Genomic DNA, 12,801 nt, shown 5'->3' on the forward strand with positions numbered 1-12,801 from the left:
AACCTTATGGTGGATTATATTGACAGGACCTAGGATCACCTGGTAAAGGAGCTCCTGGATATGCCCTATTAAGGGACTGTCTGGACTGGGCTAGCCTCTGGGCCAGTCTGTGAGGGACTTTCGTAATTAGATTTATCAAGGTAGAAAGTGCCATCCTATATGTGGGTGACACCATTATGGAGACTACATACAAAGGTAACTGACCAACATTTGTTCACCCTCTCTTTCTAACTGCAGGCCCAGTGTGATCAGCTGCCTCAAGCTCCTACCACCTTTACTTCCTACCACCATGGGCTACATGAACCAAAGAAAACCCATCCTTCCTGAAGTTGCTTTGTCAGATATATTAACAAAGCATTGGTACAAGTGACTGTTGACAGACATTGGCTGTATGCTGTGCTGACACTATGATAGTTTGGGGAGTCTAGAATTTGAAAGCAGAAAACTGGGCAGAACATACTTGTCTTAGAACATTTCTCTTAGCACAACAGAACACAGCCAACTAATTTATAAAGAATGAAGGTTTATTCCACTCACAATTCTAGAAGAATACAAGGTAAAGGGGCCATACTTGGTTACAGCCTTCTTGCTGGTAGGAACTTAGCAAAGTTCTAGTGAGGTTCAGACCATCACAGGGAAAGACAGAGAAAGCTCATCAGAAAGAGTCCCCATTTGTTTTAAAAGTCACTTTATTCATAACTCAATAGTCCATAAGAGGCTAACCCAACCAAGCCTTAAAGGTCTCAATGGAATCTCTCTCTTAATATCTAACAATGGAGACTGGATTTCAATGTGATAGTTGGAGATATCTAAAATATAACAAGATTTTACATAATATGCAAAAATATAACTACGTTCTCCCTTCATAGGTAAACCTCACTCCAGATGGGTTTCCTTTCCCCTCTGAGGAAGAGACTATTGAAAGTATTCAGTGAGTCCTGGAAAGGAAGCAAGAGACAGGAACCAAGAAACAGGACCAGCTCAGAAGAGAGTGTAACTCCAAAGATAATTGCCGAGTTCTCAGTTTTCTGTAGTTTTTCAAAGGACTTCGGGTGTCTTTACCAGACAGTAGGTATCTCCTTCATCCCTGGTCCAAGCATGGAGTCTATAAAGGTGAACGAATAAATACAGGAATAAAATTATTTTTAGACCATTAAGACACTCTGCCACCCCCCAACACTGTTCTTTACATCTGCTGATCCAGAATATCAGGACCACACCACACAAACCCAGCCACAGACATCAACACATGGCAGAGGCATTTGGTAGCCTGCTCCGCAAAGCTCCCTCTTAAACATCCCTTACCTGATTCACGTCTTCTTTCCCTGGCATTACCACCAACTCTTGGGAATCAGGTATAGTGGAAATGAAGGGGCTAGAGCCTCATTCTATGACAGTAAGAACTCTCCTAGTCTTAGGAAATTGGACAAGCTATGTGTCCCTTCAGGACCCTTAGTTCTCACATACAAAATAAGAGATACTAGTTCCTATATCACAAAATTCTCAGAAAACGCTGGGCAGTGGTGGCACACCCCTTTAATCCCAGCACTTGGGAGGCAGAGGCAGGCAGGTCTCTGAGTTCGAGGCCAGCTTGGTCTACAGAGTGAGTTCCAGGACAGCCAGGACTATACGGAGAAACCCTGTCTCGAAAAAGACCAAAAAAAAAAAAAAAAAAAATCTCAGAAAACTCAAAGAACATGTATTGGTTAGTTTTATGCCAACTTGACACAAACTAGAGTCATCAGAGAGGATGGAGCCTCAATTAGAAAAGTGACTCCATAAGATTTGGCTGTGGGCAAGCCAGTAGGGCATTTTCTTAATTAGTGATTGGTGAAGGAGGGCCCAGCTGATTGTGGGTGGTGTTGTCATTGAGCTCGTGGTCCTGGGTTCTATAAAAAAAAGCAGGTTGAGCAAGCCAGGAGGAGCAAGCCAGTAAGTAGAACCCATCTGTGGCCTCTGTGCCAGCTCCTGCCTCCAAGTTCCTGCCCTGTTTGAGTTCCTGTCCTGACTTTCTTTCATGATGAACTGTAATGTGGAAGCATGATGTGAATGAACCCTTCCCTCCCCAAATTGATTTGGTCCTGGTGCTTCTTCACAGCAATAGTAACCCTAAGACATAACATGAATCATTCAGTGGGCCTATTCAGATCATAAACTCTCTGTGGTCTGTCTCCATGCTTTAGACTCTTCACATTAGGACTTCAAACACAACTTCCCAAAGGATGGATAAGTCTACACACCATTTCAATGACTAATTTAGGAAGAGAGTTTTTCTACTAGTTTTCCACTCCTACTCTACCCAAATGCCTTTTCCTAGGCAAGATCCACTGGCTCCCTGCAGAAGGGATGGGATCAGCTAAGTATGCTATCAGGAACCACCCCCAGAGCACTTTGAGCAAGGAAACTTAAAGAGCTGGTGACAGACAAAACCAAGGCCCAACCCCCCTTAACTATAGTTTTATAGAGTGTAAATGGTGAAAAACCCTGGTCTCTGTGGTTTTATTATTGTTAAATTGATTTTGTTGAGGGACATCTAGGAGAAATAAAGCATACTTCTAGGTGTCTGCTAGGGTGTATCCAGAGAGGAAAGATGTATACAACAGCAACAGAGTGAAATACCTACCATGAGTATAGACTCCAGTCAAACAGGCTGGAAGCCTGGGTGGAGTAAAGAAAGAAGAGGAACATGTGTAAGCACCATTCTTGTTTAAAACTTCCTCTATACCACTGCCATTGCCCAGGGACTCCAGACTCCAGCTTTTCAACTTGAACTCTCAGAAGAAGCTTCCAGGGAGTTTCAGACAAGAACTGAACCATTGGTTTCCTTGTTATATGATATCCAGCATCTTGGACTGAGCAGATGCCAAGTTCTCTGGCTTTCCAGATGCAGGGTGACCCAACTTTTCCAATCACATAAAACAATCAAATAAATCATAGTGTGTGTGTGAGGGGGAGATGGGGATGTGTTTGTGTGTGGTGTGTGTTTGTGTGTGTATGTGTAGCTGTGGGTGTGGTGTGTGGGTGTGGTGTGTGTGTGTGGGTGTGTGTGTGTGTGTGTGTATCCATATATATGAAATCTGATGGAAGCTATCAACTCCCTTGGAGTACAAACATTAGGTTAAGAATCCCTGTCTGAATGATTTTTAAAATAAATATTTAACATTGAAACTATGGAAGGCTTACACATGTGAATGCAATTTTAAAATAAGACAATAATATGTGGATAAATGATATCCACCTGTATGGACAACTTCTAGACAAGGTCAAATTTCAAAACACCTTATGGGTAACCAACTGCATGGGTCCCACAGGAATCTCAATTCTGTACCACTTTCTTTCTATTCATTAAGGGGGGCTCTTGGAACCCCATGATAGCACAATGGCCAGAAACCTTTTCATAATTCATTGCCTGATGGGTCCATGGGAGCATATGTTCCCCCAATGGGGACACATACATTATAGATATATGTTCATGTGTGTGGTATTTGTCAATGTTTGAATATATATGTGTGCACGTGCACTTGTATGTGTGTGCATGTGAAGACAGAGATTGATTTCAAATGTCCTCTTTAATCACTCTTCCCTTTACTTCCTGAGACAAGGCCATTTACTGAGCCTAGGACTCACCAATTTAACTAGACTTTTTGTCCAATAAGCTCCAGGATCAACCTATCCTCACTTCTGCACGCACACACACACACACACACACACAGAGAGAGAGAGAGACAGACAGACAGACAGACAGACAGACAGACAGAGACAGAGACAGAGAGACAGAGAGACAGAGAGCATAGTTCTGGAATTCTAGATATGTACCACCACACTCAGTGTTTACTTGGCACCTTGTACTAGTGTGGGAGAGCTTTATTCACCGGCCCATCTCTTGTCCCAGTATTTTGATTATATGTTATACATCTTTGAAGAATACTATAGGCAGAAGTAGTGAGATGATCAGAAGACATCTGAAGTCTTTCAGAGAAGTCAGTATCTGAACAGGATTTTGAGAAGGTTTGAGATGTAAATAGCACAGGCTGAGGAGCCTGTATCAGAAACATGAAGAGGCTCAGAGGGGCCTAGCATGGGAGTGTTTAAGGAGCAGCCTGGAAACCTGACTGACCATTTAGATGCAATGAAGATGCAGTGGTAAGGGTAAGAACATTCTAGAATCTAGATTTTTGTCCCCAGATGGAAAACCAAGGACCAACCTCACCCTAAATAAGGTATAGACTTTACCCTGGATATTTCCACCAATCTCATCACATTAAGTCATTCTAAAACTCCATGAACCTCCCAGAGTGAAATGACAAAGATAGACAGACACTAACTAAAGCTCACCACAGAGTCCAGAACTTGTGCTTCTGTCCTCACTATACCACTCAGTCACTTGGCCTCTCTGAGCCTCCAGTGCTCTGCTCAACTCGAGAAAAAAAAAAGAAAGAAAGAAAAAGAGTGCTCCTAAGAAAATCTATTTGAGGACCTGATTTTCCTCTAAAAACTTTAAGAGAATTTTTCAAATACTTTGAGAATAATGTCATGTGGCTATACTGATGGAAACATACAAATGAAAGACTAGCTCTTCATTTAGATTCAGGCTGGCTCTCTACCATGAGGCAAAGCCCAGACCCCTTCAGCTGGCATTCAAGAGTCTCCCAGTCTGGTATCCTTAGGAGATCAACTCAAGAATCTTGTTCATAGTATGCAACTGCTCGCCTGCCTGATGATCAATGGCAAACTTCAGTCTGAGTTTTCCTTTCGGGCTGGAGCCAACTCTACCAGCCACTTCATTCCAGCCTCAGCTCAGAAGGGTCGGTGAGAATGCATTCCTACCCGGGACATCTCCACATTTGGCTGGGTGCTGAGTTTTTGGCACCATCAACATGAACTGAATAAGAGTGAAATATTGCTAGGTGGAGCTGTGTCCTCTGTTTTTTCTTACTTCCATCCAAATGGCTCGAGATCGGAAAAGGAGAGGCAAAAAGAAAAATCAGTAAGAGAAGAGAAGGCTGAAGAGAAGGGGAGAGGGAAAAAGAACAAAGATGAGGAGGGAAACATAAAACCAAAGTGTTGGATAAAGATTTATTGGTAGCTCACCCACTAAATAGGCTTTAGGAGGTCTAACATTCATGGACCTGCACTGAGTCAACACTGGAGCCAGTTACACATGTAAGGAACATTTTCAGTGGAAAAATGATGCCCAAGACTGGTCTTAATGGTGGCCCTGCAGGAAGTATGATCTAGGCATGGGCATGCATTATGCAAGTTAGCCTTTTCTCCTCTGTCTGTCATTTCTAGGGAAACGAACTCAACTGCTTGTCCCTTCTCCAGGAAGTTCATGTGCACACATGTACCCTATGAATATCTTGGTGTTTCTTTTTTAAATTTTGTGTGTGTATTCATCTGTGGGAGCAGCTGTGCACATACGTGCAGAGGACAGAAGACAGCTTCCACTCTTTTTCTTCAGATGCATACATTTTTTTTGAGATAGTTCTTTCACAGGCCTGGAACCAATCTAGTTAGGTTGGTTGGCCTGCCAGAAACCCCCACAGATCTGTCTCCATGCTCAGCAGTAAAATCACAAACTCACACCAACACAGTTAGATTTTTAGCTTTTTGTAGTGTGTGTGTATGTGTGTGTGTGTGTGTGTGTGTGTGTGTGTGTGTGAATTTATCTATACCACATGTGTACAAGAGATCCCAGAGGCCAAAAGAGAAAGGTCAGAAATCTTAGAGTTTAAGTTACAAGCAGTTGCAAGTCAGCATGTGAGTGTTAGGAACTGAATCCAGGTCCTCTATAAGAGCATCAATTATTCATAAGCACTAAGCCATCTCTCCAGACCCCACACTCAGCTTTTTTATATGGGTTCTGGGGACTGAACTCAAATCTTCTCCATGCTTGCAAAGAGCAAGCCTGTACCAGCTTAGCCATCAACCATGCCTGGCCCCTCCACTTTAATTGTTTTAATTATACATGCATGTGTGCATGTGAATGCAGATGCCCATGGAGACCAGAAATGTCAGATCTCTTGGAGCTAGAGTTACAGGTGGTTGTGAGCCATCCCATGTGGGTGCTGAGAACTGAACCTTTGTACTCTATAAGAGCAGTAAGAGTTCTCAATCATGGAACCATCTCTACAGCATCCATCTCCACTTTAAAGATGGCTAACTCTTTATAGGAAGATGACTATGGACTAGAAACAGAAAAATACTAGACTCTATCCTTTGGTTTACTAGTAACTGGTTTGGTAACTTCAGAGCCACATCCTTTTGCTAAGCCCTGTTTTCTTTCCCACTGTCAAACTGTGGCTGCTACGTGCTAATCTTCTGGTAGTTTGAAAGATGAGGTGTGGGAATGCATTTTGAAGGCACTTTGGAAACTCACATGTGTGATATCGATGTAAGAGATCATATCATTAAAACAGCTTTATGGGCGACTTAGTTTTCAGTTCTTTTCTTTCAAAGCCAGATTAATCCCAAGAAGCAAAGCCAATGGCAGTCCATTTATGGGAAGAGTCAAAACACGACTTTTGATTCCTGGAGCAGATCTCTGACTAGCTACAGCTCCTCCTCCAGCTTTAATGAGTAGTTTTGCCCTAAGGTTGCCAAAAACTAAAAGCTACTCTGCATCCAGTGAGATTAAATTTAAGGTAAACAACAAATTATTCTACAATTTATTGGTATGTTTATAATGTGTCTCATATCACACATAGGGCTTGCCTAGACTAAAAATGCTTCCCTGGTTTGTCTTAAATTCCAATTTCAATGCATTGTTTTTATTTGCTGCATCTGGCAACCTTAGTTTTTCCACGTTACTGACTTCTTGTCTCCTACACTCAAAAAAAATTTTAATATGGCAATGCTCACCCTCACATCAGAGAGGGCACCATCAATTCTATTCATTCTGGAAAGAGAGAGTGTCCTCTTATATATTTAAGATTTTTTTTCTCATAACAATGGAAAGCTTAGGGAATAAAAGCCTGTCTCCTTATCCACAACCTAGCTAGTAAATATGAATGTCAAAGCATAAAGAAAACCAAGAAGAGAGTCAGAACTCTCTTGCCCCAGTATGAACTTTAACTCCTGCTAAATCAATGGGGTTCAGAGACTGAAGAAGTTCTTCAGTTACAGGTACATATCTGAATCAAAGATGAATTCAAAGTTCCAAAGCTAAGGTCACACCCAGGATAATCATAACCACTTGGGACATTTCTTTTGGCTCCTAATATGTACTGTAGCACTCAGGTGAGCTGACCCCACCCCTCTCCAGAGCAGTGCCCCAATGAAGTGAGTGTGGAAGACCAACTGAGTCACCACCTAGGCCCACCTCGACATCTATCCCACCTATGAACTTCTAGAATGTGTGAAGGAACTAGCCCTGCAGAGGCAACACTTCAGGAAGCCCATGACTCAGGGCAACTGCAGGATATCTGAGAAGAGTCCTGGTGAGGGTCCAGTATTAATAGTTAGCAGAAGCCAGAGGCCCGGAACCAGACCAATGATTCATTGCAATGAACATTTGCAATTGAAGCTCTTTGGGCAATTGTAACACAGAGAAGCTTCCACAGTGAGATGTTTATTTATTTGTTTGCTTTTGTTTCTTTGGAGAAGAGGTTGCAAGGGTATAAGGTAGGTATGGGGAATGCAAGATGAGTGGGGTTGGGATACTTGATGTGAAATTCACATAGAATCAATACGACATTAAAAACATAGATTTGCGCCGGGCAGTGGTGGCGGACGCCTTTAATCCCAGCACTTGGGAGGCAGAGGCAGGCAGATTTCTGAGTTCGAGGCCAGCCTGGTCTACAGAGTGAGTTCCAGGACAGCCAGGGCTACACAGAGAAACCCTGTCTCGAATATATATATATATATATACATATATATATATGTATATATATATATATATATTTGCATCTCTATGACAAAAACAATTGGAGAGAAGAAAAGAACATTTATTTTGGTTGACAGTCTCAGGGAAGGCACGCCTATAGAAGTGACTGCATTTATGAGTGTATAGAAACAAGGGGTTCACATAATGGCAGATTAAGCAACACAGATCACAAGCCAGAACCAGGGCTCTATGATCTTCAAAGGCCAGCACTAGTTACTTACTTTCATGAGCCAGGTCTAATCTCTTAAAGTTTCCATAGTCCACAAAACAATGCCATAAGCCAAGCGAGTGAACATTCCAATTATGAGGCTGTTGGGAACATCTCATCTGCAAACCACAACACCGTGTAATTCTTGTGTGCATACAAGGTTGAAAATTACTTACTTTGCCTTAACATATCTCATTAGCTTTTGTTTTGCAGTACAGAAGATCAAATCCTGATCCTCATCTATACAGACAAGCCCTCAACTACCGTGCTGTATTTCCAGCCTTCTATTTCATTTGTATGCCCAGCCCAAGTCTTTTAAGAACTTTAGGAACATTCTGGACAGGCAAGCAAGTAGGCTAACTGCAGATATTCACCCTTTTTCCATTCTGCTAAGTCCAATCCCCTGTCTCAAGCCCAGATCTGTAACAGACCTTCTACTGTAGGCTCTCCCTCACTTTCTGCCCCCAATCCCAGGGGACTAAGCAGATCCTGAGGGAACACCATACTCTCCTTCCTCATGTAACCCCTTCTTCCCTCCTCCCAGCCTATCCCCATTCTAAGGTATCAGCTCTCCAGTACTCAGAAACACATTTTATCTGGAAGCTCTAGGGGCCACACTTACGAGGACCCCTGAAGATTTTCCTAAGCAACAAACAGCTACCACGCTCTCCTGAAAAACAGAGAAAAAACAAAAACAAGGAACAAAATATCTACATAACAAAGACAAAACCAAGTATCAACACCTAGAATTACAATCTTCCCAATCCCAGATGTATAGATATCATTGTAAAAACACAATAACATTCAGGACAATATGTCTCCACTAGAGTCCAGAAACCCTTCCCCAGAAAACCCTAGGCATTCCAACATTGGTGAAGCACAAGAAAAGACCTTAAAACAGACTTCATGAATAAGATAGAGATCCTTTAAAAGAAAATGAACAAATCCTTTACAGAAATCTCTGAAAATACAAACAAACAATGAGAGGAAATGGATAAAAAAAAAAAAAAAAACTGTTCAAGACCTGAAAGTGGAAATAGAATCAATTAAAAAAAATTGAGGGAAATCTAGAAACGAAAGCTCTTGGAACCTAAACATGAGTCAGAGGAGGAAGCTTCACCACCAGAATATAAATAAATAAACAAATAAATAAACAAACAAGCAAAAGAATCTCAGGCATTGAAGATATTATAGAAGAAAAGGATATATTGTATTGGTCAGAGAAAATGTTAAATTTAAACAACTGCTGGCACAAAACATCCAGGAAATCTGTGACACTATGAAAAAACAAATTTAAGAATAATAGGAATAGAGGAATAGAGGAAGGAGAAGAAGTCCAGAACAAAGGCACAGAAAATATTTTTAACAAAATCATAGATGAAAATTTCCCTAACCTAAAGGAGATACCTACCAAAGTACAAGGAATATACAGAATGGCAAAAAGACTGGACCAGAAAAGATAGTTTTCTCAGCATAATAATAATAAACACTAATAATCAAAACACTAAATATTAAAAGTGACAAGGGAAAGGGACTATGTAACTATAAAGGCAGACCTATTAAAATTATACCTTACTTCTCAGTGGAGATGCTAAGAGCCAGAAAGACCTGGACAGCTATGTTGCTGACTCTGAGACCACAAATGCCAGCCCAGAGTATAATGCCTAGAAAGACTTACAATCACCATGAATGGAAAAACTAAGACATTCCATGATAAAAAAAAAATAACCAGTACGTAATTACAAATCTTGCTCTACAGAATATATAGAAGAAAAATTCCAACCTCAAAAGGTTAACAACATCCAAGGAAACATAAGGAATAAATAATTTCAGACCAGCAGAGTCAAAGGAAAGGAAAACACATACAGAGAGAGAGAGACAGACAGACAGAGAGAGAGAGAGAGAGAGAGAGAGAGAGAGAGAGAGAGAGAGAGAGAGAGCAACAACAATAACAATGAAACAATGATAAAATAACAGGAATCAACAACCCAACAACCACTGGTCATTGTTACCTCCAAATATCAACGGTCTCAATTCCTCAATAAAAAGACACAGACTAACAGAATGTATGTGAAAACAGGATCCATCCTTCTTCTGTATCCAAGAAACATATCTCAACATCAAGATAGCCATCACCTCAGAGTAAAGAGTTGAAACAAGCCATTCCAAGCAAGTGGGCCTAAAAAGCAAGCTGGTATAGTCATTTAATAGCTGACAAATAGACTTCAAACCAAAACTAATCAGAAGATATAGAGAAGTGCACAACATACTCATCAAAGAATGAACCCACCAAGACAACAGTTCAATTCTTAACATCTGTGCCCCAAACACAAATACATTTGTAAAGGAAATGCTTCTACAGCTTAAATCACATTGACTCTCAAACACTGATGGTGGGAGAGTTCAAAAGCCAGCTCTTACAAAAAGACATGTCATCCAGACAAAAACTAAACAGAGAAATACTGGAGTTAGTTGATGTTATAACCCAAATGAACCTAACAGATATTTACATAACATTGCACCAAAACATATACTTCATGCAACTTTCTTCAAAACTGACCCCATACAAAGTAAGTCTCAAGAAAAACAAGAAAAATGAAATTACACCCTGCATCCTATCTGAACACCTCAGATTAAAGCTGCATATGAAAAGAAGAAACAATAAAAAGTTTACAAACTCATGGAAACTAAGCAAAATGATATGTATGAAAAAATGGGTCAAGACAAAACTTAAGAAATTAAAATCTGCTGCTCTGCTTTGCCTGCTTGCCTTATAGGACTGAGCAACTGCTAGATCCTTGGACTTCCATTCACAGCTGCTGATGATCTTTGTTGGAAGCTGGACTACAGACTCAATAGAAATCCTAACTAAGACAGTGTGCTGTGCAAACTGGACAAACAAGGTGCAGGGAAGTCTACTTCCAACCTTAGTAAGGACAAGGCAGCACCAGTTGGAGCTATTGGGTTAGCAAAATCAGGAAGACAATAAGGAAGCTTGACAACCTTGAGGGTACAATGGCATGGCACTGACACACCCAGGATCAGAGAGTAGACCTTGGGCGCCAGCTCCGCAGCCAGTCCCACAACACCCAGAGGAAGCTCCAATCCCAGGCGCTCTGACACACCCGGGACCAGAGGTGAGGAGGAACCAACATCTGTCTCAACACTGGGAGTAACTGAGACCAGCGAGACCAGGCACTTAGAAACTCTGCCAGCCTAGTGATTCTGGTTTCTTCCGGTCTGTCTGGGTTAGTGTTCTGAGCAGACCTTGGGCACAAGCTCTGCAGCCAGTCCCACAACACACAGAGAAAGCCACACTTCCAGGTGATCTAACAAGCCCAGGATTCCAGGATCCCAGAATCACAGAATCACAGAGGCAGCTTGACTCTGAGGAGTTCTGACACAACCAGGATCACAGGAAGGACAGACTCCAGTCAGATTTAGCAAAAACAGGTAGCACTAGAGTTAACCAGGTGGCAGGAGGCAAGCATAAGAAAATAAACAACACAAACCAAGGTCACTTGCCACCATCAGAACCCAATTATCCCACCATAGCAAGTCCTGGACATACCATCACACCGGAAATGCAAGATTCAGATCTAAAATCATTTATCATGATGATGATACAGGACCTTAAGAAAGACATAAATAGCACCCTCAAAGAAATACAGGAGAATACAGGTAAAGAGCTAGAAGCTCTTAAAGAGGAAACATAAAAATCCCTTACAGAACTACAGGAAAACACAATTAAACAGATGAAGGAAATGAGCAAAACCATCCAGAATCTAAAAATGGAAATAGAAACAATACAAAACCTAGGAAAGAAATCAGGAGCCATAGATGCAAGCATCACCAACAGAATGCAAGAGATAGAAGAGAGAATCTCAGGGGCAGAAGACACCTTAGAAAACATTGACACAACAGTCAAAGAAAATGCAAAAAGCAAAAAGCTCCTAACCCAAAACATCCAGGAAATCCAGGACGCAATGAGAAGACCAAACCTAAGGATAATAGGTATAGAAGAGAGTGAAGACTCCCAGTGTAATGGGCCAGTAAATATCTTCAACAAAATTATAGAAGAAACTTCCCTAACCTAAAGAAAGAGATGCCCATGAACATACAAGAAGCCTACAGAACTCCAAATAGACTGGACCAGAAAAGGAATTCCTCCCATCACATAATAATCAAAACACCAAATACACTAAACAAAGAAAGAATTTTAAAAGCAGTAAGGGAAAAAGGCAAGTAACATATAAAGGCAGGCCTATCAGAATTATGGCAGATTTCTCACGAGAGACTATGAAAGCTAGAAGATCCTGGGTAGATGTCATACAGACCCTACAAGAACACAAATTCCAGCCTAAGATACTATACCCAGCAAAACTCCCAATTACCATAGATGGAGAAAACAAGATATTCCATGACAAAACCAAATTTACACAATATCTTTCCACAAATCCAGCCCTACAAAGGATAATAGATGGAAAACATCAACATAAGGAGCAAAACTACACCCTAGAAGAAGCAAGAAGGTAATCTTTCAACAAACCCACGCAAACCTAATTCCACCTCTCAAAACAAAACAACAGGAAGTGACAATTACTTTTCTTAATATATTAATTTGAAAATTAATATTACCCACATATCCTAATCGATTGAAATCCAATAATATGAGGAATTGGAAATTTGTTGATCGTCATCCAATGAT

The 12,801-nt window shown here is 41.1% G+C and overlaps 1 long non-coding RNA gene across 1 annotated transcript in view; it reads right to left on the bottom strand.

Annotated features, from left to right (window-relative positions):
• Window positions 1-671: 671 nt before the first annotated feature.
• The window catches only part of LOC116084826, a 60,486-nt gene continuing 48,356 nt past the window's right edge, over window positions 672-12,801 (bottom strand). Inside the window, exon 3 of the long non-coding RNA XR_004116275.1 lies at window positions 672-1,105. This is a non-coding gene — a long non-coding RNA (uncharacterized LOC116084826). The remainder of the gene's footprint in view (window positions 1,106-12,801) is intronic.

Source organism: Mastomys coucha, unplaced genomic scaffold (genome assembly GCF_008632895.1).
Source record: "Mastomys coucha isolate ucsf_1 unplaced genomic scaffold, UCSF_Mcou_1 pScaffold9, whole genome shotgun sequence".
In the NCBI taxonomy this organism is placed as follows: Eukaryota; Metazoa; Chordata; class Mammalia; order Rodentia; family Muridae; genus Mastomys; species Mastomys coucha.